The following is an 8,369-nucleotide window of genomic DNA, read 5'->3' on the forward strand; positions in this document are numbered from 1 at the left end:
AAGGGACTGATTTGCCAGCAGGATGGGGTGCAGTTTAGAGAAGCAATTATTTATTGTGAAACTGTTCTCTGTGTCAACCCCTTGTGGCGGATGTGTTCAACGCAAAGCCTCTGTACCTAGAGAGATGTTCACTTGTGTTCTGAGTCCCACTCATAGTCCTTAGGGCTTGAATCACATTTTTTAAACACCTGTGCACTGTTTGTCTCTGTGGCAAGATGATATCTCAGAGAGAAATTCATTCATTGTGCTAACACAGAAAATACTGTCAAATGCATAATAAAAAAAAATCTCAAAGTTTGCTCTGATGTGGGTTTTTCTCGCTGGTGTGATATGCATGGTTACATGTCAGTTTTCCGTGGACCTCTGGAGAGGACAGAAAAGAGTTATCGTTCGGGAAGTAGATTCATCTAAAGTCAATTATGGAGCAAGATGGGTGAGGGGGGCTGCTTGAATTTTAAGGAAGGAGCGGGATCTGGAGACCATCCAAGGAAGAAAGAACATTCGGGGTGGTTGGGAAGAGATAAATCTGGGGAGAGCATTGGCTCCTTCCCCGGGCACCATCCTGGTCACCTTCGTAACGATGCATGGCTTTGTCTTCTGTCCCCAGAGGCACGGACACGTGCTGGGCAGGATTCCAGGGAGAGGACGGTCATAGCCAACAGCCAACAGTGGACCTTTGCAGCCTTTCCGATGGGCTCCCTCTCTCTCTCCCTCCCTCCCTCTCTCTCTCCCTCCCTCTCTGCCTTTTGAGTCAAGAATTGGAGACCATCAGAGGCAGGGAATTGGACAGAGACCCAGCCTAAACGCCAAGAGAAATCCAGTATTCTGGGTGGGTTTGATCACGTCTAATCTGAGAAAGCCCAAGAGACTCTTGTTTTAATTAAACACATTTTAGAGAATTTTGACTTTGATGAACTGATAGAGTTGGGTACTGATTTATCCTGTAGGATGTGAAGCCGCACAGGAGGAGCTGCCAGTGTGCATGGGGGGTACTCCTCCTGGACTCTCAGCCCTTTTAGCTGCTGCAGATCCAGAGAGAAGGAGGAGGGCCGAGGAGGGCCGAGGAGTCCCGGGAGCTGGGAGAGCAAGCCCCAGCGTGGCGGGCGTTTCTGGCATCCGGGTGGAGGAATAGAAGGGGAGCCCGTGGAACTGTGGGTAGGATGGGCTACAGGAGTTACAGGGCCCCGCGCAAAATGCAAATGCAGGACTCCTGGTGAAACCGTGGGTAATCATTAATTGAATCCATTACACCTGTACCCTGCTTTCACCATCAAGGTCGTTTTAATTGTTGCTACAAAACACGTGCTTGTCCTCCAAGGGGCACGTAGCCTAAAGAATAAGATATTTGTCCAAGTTGTTTTCCAAGAACTTGGAGTCAGCTGTGTCTAGTTCAAGCGGAGCCAGTTAAGACTGGATAAGACCACCAGCCCTCCAACTGGGCATATGTGAGCGTCTGCTCGGTGACCTTTGACGTCAGAGGGCTCAAGTCTCCACCCTCCGATTGTGCTAAGCACCTCCGTGTTTTAACGTGCAGAGGCCTGGAGCTTGGTTACATCTGTGCAGAATGACAATTACTGCACCTTTTTCCAACCACCTTCTCCACGCTGCTCACGGCCCCCACGCCTCAGAACACCCTGCTTCTTCATCCCCAAACACCCCAAGCCCCTTGCCTTCAAGAAGGGGCGTCCGGGACTTGGTGTCCCATCTCCTCGCTTGGCTGCCACGTGAGTAAACCCTTTCTTTGCTGCAAACCTTGGAGTCTTAGCATTTTCGCTTGTGCGTTGGGCAAAATGAACCTGGTTCAGTAACGCTGGGTCAAAATTATTGAGAATTTCAAGACGGCAACAGTAGAACCAAGCTGGGGGCCTTTCCAGGCGCGGGGTCTATCACCTGCCCAGTTTGCAGGCCGGGGAAGCCCAGTGGAAGGGGCTGTTCGGTCTGGAGACCTGGCTTTGCCACCAAATCCCCGAGGGGAACCAACCTTAAACGGAGTCTCACTTTCCTCGTTTATAAATGGATGTGATCACTGGCCCCTGCCTACCGCACAGCCTTATTGGGAGGCCAAGTGGAAGGAAACAAGTATATAGACAACTTTTTGAATCCTAAACTCACACAAGGCAAAGATACAGTCTTCAAAGTTTGCCCTGAACTAGTCCCGAGTTCCTATTTTTACTTAGAAGTTTCTCACGGAAGCACATCCGTGAATGTTCCTCAGAGTAATAGAATTTGACTTATAGAAATTGTCAGGATAGTCAATTACCCCCATCCCCACCCCTGGAAGACATGTATTCTCAAAATCCCCAAATCCTTTTATATGAATTCTTAAGTATCTCGAAGCTTTGGTAAATCAAGCTACCTGCTATTCACACCATTATAAATCCACTTGGGTCCTTCCGTCACCTGAATATGTGATTTCTTGTCTCTTAGCTGGCAGGAAAGCTCAGAACTGTTGAGATCTGAGTGGTATTTAGTGCAGGGAAATTGTAAGAATTATAACAGTGGGGGGCCGGAGTGAATAAACATGAGCACCCTTCTGCCACGCGTGTCACATTAATCCTTCCAGCATTCCGGAATGAGGCGCTGAGTAAATGACAAGAGGTGGGCGAGAAACGGAAGAGGCAGAGGGATCAAGAATTCGTGACAGAGGGAAAGAATCCCGTGGGACCGGGGCGGGGAGGAGGGGTTCGTCTGTTGAACACGAGCTTGCTGCCTCCCCTGCTTCCTTCCTCCCTTCTCCTCTCCCGTCTTTGTTTGAACAGACCTCCATCATGGAGCTGCTCTACATCGATTCCTATTTATCTACACTATTGGCAATAACCACCAAGGTCAAGTCTGGCCAGTATTGGCTCCCCGCACAGCACCACCTGCGGGGGTGGGATGCGGGGTGTTGCAGCATCAGCTGTGCATCAGGGCACAGTCAGAGAGAGCAGATGTGGACAGATGGCAAGTGAGAGGGATGAGGAATTCATGACCAGGTCCGTGACACAAGGAACCAAAGCCAACTCTGTGACCCTTGAACTATCTCAGGGTACCAGCTCCCTGTCTGAAACATGAGATTCAAAGGGGGCTGAGTTGTCTCTGTCGAGACAGATTTCTGTTTTGCTGTTTTCAGACACACCTGTGGGCTCCACCTCCCAGAAAAGAGGGGTGGCTATCCAGCACTGCCCTTGCTAAGCTTCCGTCTGCCTGGACCAGGAACCTGCCATCATTCATCTCACCGTGTTTAGGTCTGGCTTAGCAAGTATATGTTGGATGAATAGACACACGTGTAAATACTGAGTCCTGTGGAGCAGGGATCAGCAAAATGTTCCTGTAAAGAACCAGAGCGTAAATATCCTTGGCTGTCTGGACTCTACAGTGTCTGTGGCAGCTACTCTGCTGTTGTAACTGGAAAGCAACCCTAGATAATGAGTATATGAATATATGAACTGGCTTGGCTGTGTTCCAATGAAACTTTGTTTGCCAAAACAGTCAGTGGGCCAGTGGGCTACCACTTGCCAATCCCTGCTACAGAGAACTCCGTGAGTAGTGAATTTTCTGTGTCCTTGTCCGTCTGAAATGTCTTTATGTTCGAATTTATAGATGACCGTTTGGCTGGGGATGGAATTTAGGTTGACAGCTGTATTCCCGCAGTTGCTTAAAGATGTTATGTCATTCTCTCCTGATGTCGGTTACTGCTGGGGAGAATCTTGTCTAAGACCGACTGCCCTTCCTGCCTTGGTAATTTGTCTTTTCTCTCTGGTACTTTAGGAATTTTCTCCTTATCGCTGATGGTCTGAAGTTTCAGTAGCAAGTGTCTAAGTGGGGATTTTTTTTTTTTTCCTCCAGTGTATACCAATTAGTACTTGGTATAACTTTTCAGTCTGAGGATCTCTACCCCCAGCTCCTATTTTAAAAGTTTCTGGAAGACGTTATGCTCTGTCCCCAATACTGCTGCTCTGCTGGTCTGTCTCTCTGGAGTGTCTATTAATAGAATTTCTTTTAAAAAAATCTATTTTTTATTGAAGCATAGTTGATTTATAACTTTGTGTTAGTTTTAGGTGTATAGCACAGTGATTCAGTTATACATTATATATATATTATATATATATTCTTTTTCAGATTTTTTCCCTTAGAAGCTATTATAAAATATTGAGTATAGTTCCCTGTGCTATACAGTAGGTCCTTGTTGGTTATCTATTTTATATATAGTAGTGTGCATATGTTAATCCCAAGCTCCTAATTTATCCCTCCCTCCTCTTTCCCTTTAGGTAACCTTACATCTTTTTCCTATGTCTGTGAGTCTGTTTCTGTTTTGTATATTAGTTCCTTTGTATCATTTTCTTTTTAGGTTCCACATATAAGTGGTATCATATGATATTTCTCTTTGTCTGGCTTACTTCACTTAGTGTGATAATCTCTAGATCTGTCCATGTTGCTGCAAAGGGCATTATTTCATTCTTTTTCACGGCTGAGTAATATTCCATTGTGTGTGTGTGCGCGTATCACATCTTCTTTAGAATTTCAAGTACCTATTCATGTTCCCTTGCCTGCATATTTTACGTTCTTTTTCTTTCTTTCTTTGAGTCTAGTATTGAAAATCCAGGCCTATCATTAGAAGACTCTTTTAGGTTTCCCAGGGAGCAAGTTTTCCCATAAAGCTTTATTCCAGTCGGTCAATCCACGGATGTTTGTAGGGCTTCTCCCTGTGCAAGATACTATGAGGAGTCCAAAACACACATTAATTTCTCCCATTTATTCAAAGTATGTGCCACCTTTTCAAATCTTCGGTATATTTAATTCCATGATATAGGTGCTTTCATTGTCCTCATCTCAGATTCTCAAGAAAACAGAGACCCAGAGAGGTAATTAGCCCACAGTCACGTGGCTCGTACTTGGTCCTCACCTATCTGCATAGCGCTCACTTAGTTAATGGCAAGACAGTGAGGAATTAAGGCTCGTGATAATTATACGAAGATTTTGTAAATTAAAGCATTTAACAAGTGATACTCTTACGTGATTGAGAAATTAAAACTATGAAAAAATTACATATAGGGAAGTCTTATCCCCATCTCTGACCTGGCCACCCTGTTCTAGGTGGTCACTTTTGTTACTTTCTAGTCTACCCTTCTGCTGTTCCGTTGTGAGAGTATGGGCAAATCCAAACACATAGACTTGCTTCTCTCTCCTTTCTTATGTGAAAGCATACGACACTGTGATTTTTCTTTCCGGACGCCACTTCTTAGTCCAAATGCGTGGTTTTCTTCTGATACCAAACATGTGTCATTTTCCCACACCACTACTCCAATTCTGTGACACCAGGTGGGTGTCAATTCAATTCAATTTCAGGGTACCTGGAGGTAGCATCGGATCCCACAAATCAAGGGCTCGTTCCCAGGAGACCGACCCCATTTCCGATACCAGCACAAGAGGGGTCCCCAGGTGATCCCCATTTCTGCCCAGCTGACTACAGTTTGGCTGTTCTCACAACCTTGCCTCCCCCATCAGGTCTGATAACTCACTAGAATGATTTGCAGAACTCAGGAAAGCACTCTGTTTGCAACTACAGGTGTTTTGTTTTGTTTTGTTTTGTTTTGTTTTGACAAAGAATGTAACTCAAGAACAGCCAGATGGAAGAGGGGCGTAGAACAGGTTGTTGGGGGAGGGGGTGTCAGGCTGGCACAGAGCTTCCATGCCCTCTCTAAGCCCACCCCCTCCCCCTCCCCAGCACATCAATGCATTCGCCAATCCAGAAGCTCCCAAACCCCAGTAGGGGTCTTTATCGAGGCATAACTGATTAAATCTCTGGCCACTGGTGGTTGAATTCAACCTCTAGCCCCTCTCCCTTCCCTGGGGGTCATGAGATGGGGCTGAAAGTTCCAACCCTTTAATCATGGCTTCGTCCTTCTGGCATCAGCCCCCATCCTGAAGATACCTAGGCCCCTGCCCCCCGCCATGAGTCACCTCATTAGTACAGAAAAGATAGGAAATTCCAGAGGTTTTAGAAGCTTGGTGACAGAAACTGGGCACAGAGACCAAGTATTTGTTTTCTATTATACCATGAACCCACACTTCTTTTGTACCTCGCTGTTTTTGCCGCTTATGTCTAGGAGATGAATTTACCATGGTTTCTTCAACTGATACCTATTGATAGGCAACTGGGTCACTTTCAATATTTTTATTATATGACAAATAATACTATGATGAATAACCCCACAGTAGTCATTTCATATACGTGCACATCATTTCTAGAAGTGAGATCAGTGTGTTAAAGCGGAAAGATGTCCGTATTTTGGGTAGATGCTGTCATAGTTGCGGAATGTATTGTTATTATCCCCACCTCTAGAGAAGTGATCTATCTGAGGCTTAACAAGGTGAAGTAATGTCCCCAAAGTGCCACGGCTAATAAGGAGGTAAGAAGGACCAACTTATTTAAGAATTAGGGAGGGCTGATGGGCTGGGATGGAAAGTACTGTCTAGGTAAAGGGAGATACGTTTCACGAGTGATACTCGTGAAACATTAGGGAAAACAGTGAGTGGAGTGAGGACTGGTACACAAGGAAGTGGGAGCCACTGAAGGTTGTTGAGAACCTCTCCTGTCCCATAGTGATCCTGGGGGTGACTGATTCTTTCTGGAATTTTGATAACATCAGGAAGGGCAGTGGGAGCCATTAAAAACAGGATAGATTTGTTTCTTCCTTACTGTTGAGTGAACCCCCTCATAGGCAATTCTTTCAGACTGGACTCCTTCGTTTGGTTGCCATTTTCAGAAACACTAGGCCTCCATCCCATTATGATCGCTTTTGCATCTTTTCACCAACACGAGCATATTTTCCTCATGGAGAATGCAAAAGACAAGGTCCATATCCGTGTATGCCAGACATTCTGGGGGTGTCTATAAAGCCCATTCTTTAAAAACTTAACCGCCCACCCACAGGGTAGATCTCTGTGGCAGAGTTTATACCACATGACCCCGCCACTCTGGCCATATCTGATTGGACCAGGGTTGGCCACCTGAACAAACTGTCCATTAGGAGTTTAGAAGTGGGATGGTCTGACAGCTCGATAGATACTGGGGGTGAGGGCGCTGCAATTGGGGGTGTCACAGCTCAGGAAGGAGCTCCCTTTTCTTTTTAAAAAGTTTCTTAATTTTTTATTGAAGTATATTGATTTACAGTGTTGTGTTAGCTGAAGGTGCTCAGCAAAGTGATTCAGTTTTACATACATATATATCTATTCTTTTTCAGATTCTTTTCCCTTATAGGCTATTACAAAATATTGAGTATAGGGCTTCCCTGGTGGTGCAGTGGTTGAGAGTCCGCCTGCCGATGCAGGGGACACGGGTTCGTGCCCCGGTCCGGGAAGATCCCACATGCCGCGGAGCGGCTGGGCCCGTGAGTCATGGCCGCTGAGGCTGCGCGTCTGGGACCTGTGCTCCGCAACGAGAGAGGCCACAACAGTGAGAGGCCCGTGTACCGCAAAAAAAAAAAAAAAAAAAAAAAAAATTGAGTATAGTTCCCTGTGCTCTACAGCACATCCTTACTGGTTATCTATTATATATATATAGTGTGTGTATGTTAATTCCAAACTTCTATTTATCCCTCCCCCCACCTTTCCTCTTTGGTAACCGTAAGTTTGTTTTCTATGTCTGTGTGTCTATTTCTGTTTTGTATATAAATTCATTTGTATCTTTCTTTTAGATTCCACATATAAGTGATATCATATGGCATTTGTCTTTCGCTGTCTGACTTCACTTAGTATAATAATCTCTAGGTTCATCCATGTTGCTGCAAATGGCATTATTTCATTCTTTGTTATGGCCGAGTAATATTCCAGTGTGTGTGTGTGTGTGTGTGTGTGTGTGTGTGTGTGTGTGTGTGTACTGCCTTAGACAGAGCATTGAAGAAAGCCCGTCTTCAGAGATGGAGAGAGGAACAAGGAACCTACAGTCCTAGCAGAGAGACAAGACAGCATGAAGCCTGGTTCTTGGTGATGCTCTGTCTCTGGCTCAACTTCGTATAAGCACTGGGTGTACTTTACACTTGGATTTTATGCAATTACACATTCTTCTCTCAGCAAAATCCCTCCAGTTCCTGAAGCTCATGTAATGGGATAAAAATTCTAATGTGGGCACTCTCCTCTAACCTACCAGACAGAACCCAGTAATTACCAGCTCTTGTGGTCCCAAGTCCAAGGGAAAAGAGAGAGCTTTGACTCAGTTGCTCCTGTAAAGTCCTGCGTCCATTGCAATTGGGCCAACCTGGGTCATCTGTCCATCCCTGAACTGGTCACTGGGCCAGAGGATTGGCCTGGGCTCCGATGCTCACTCAGCTCTTGCACTGAAGGAAGCTTCGATGCTCTTCTCAGAAGATGGGGGAAATGGGAGATGG

Source organism: Leucopleurus acutus (assembly GCF_964270905.1).
Source record: "Leucopleurus acutus genome assembly, chromosome: 16".
NCBI classification, from domain to species: Eukaryota; Metazoa; Chordata; class Mammalia; order Artiodactyla; family Delphinidae; genus Leucopleurus; species Leucopleurus acutus.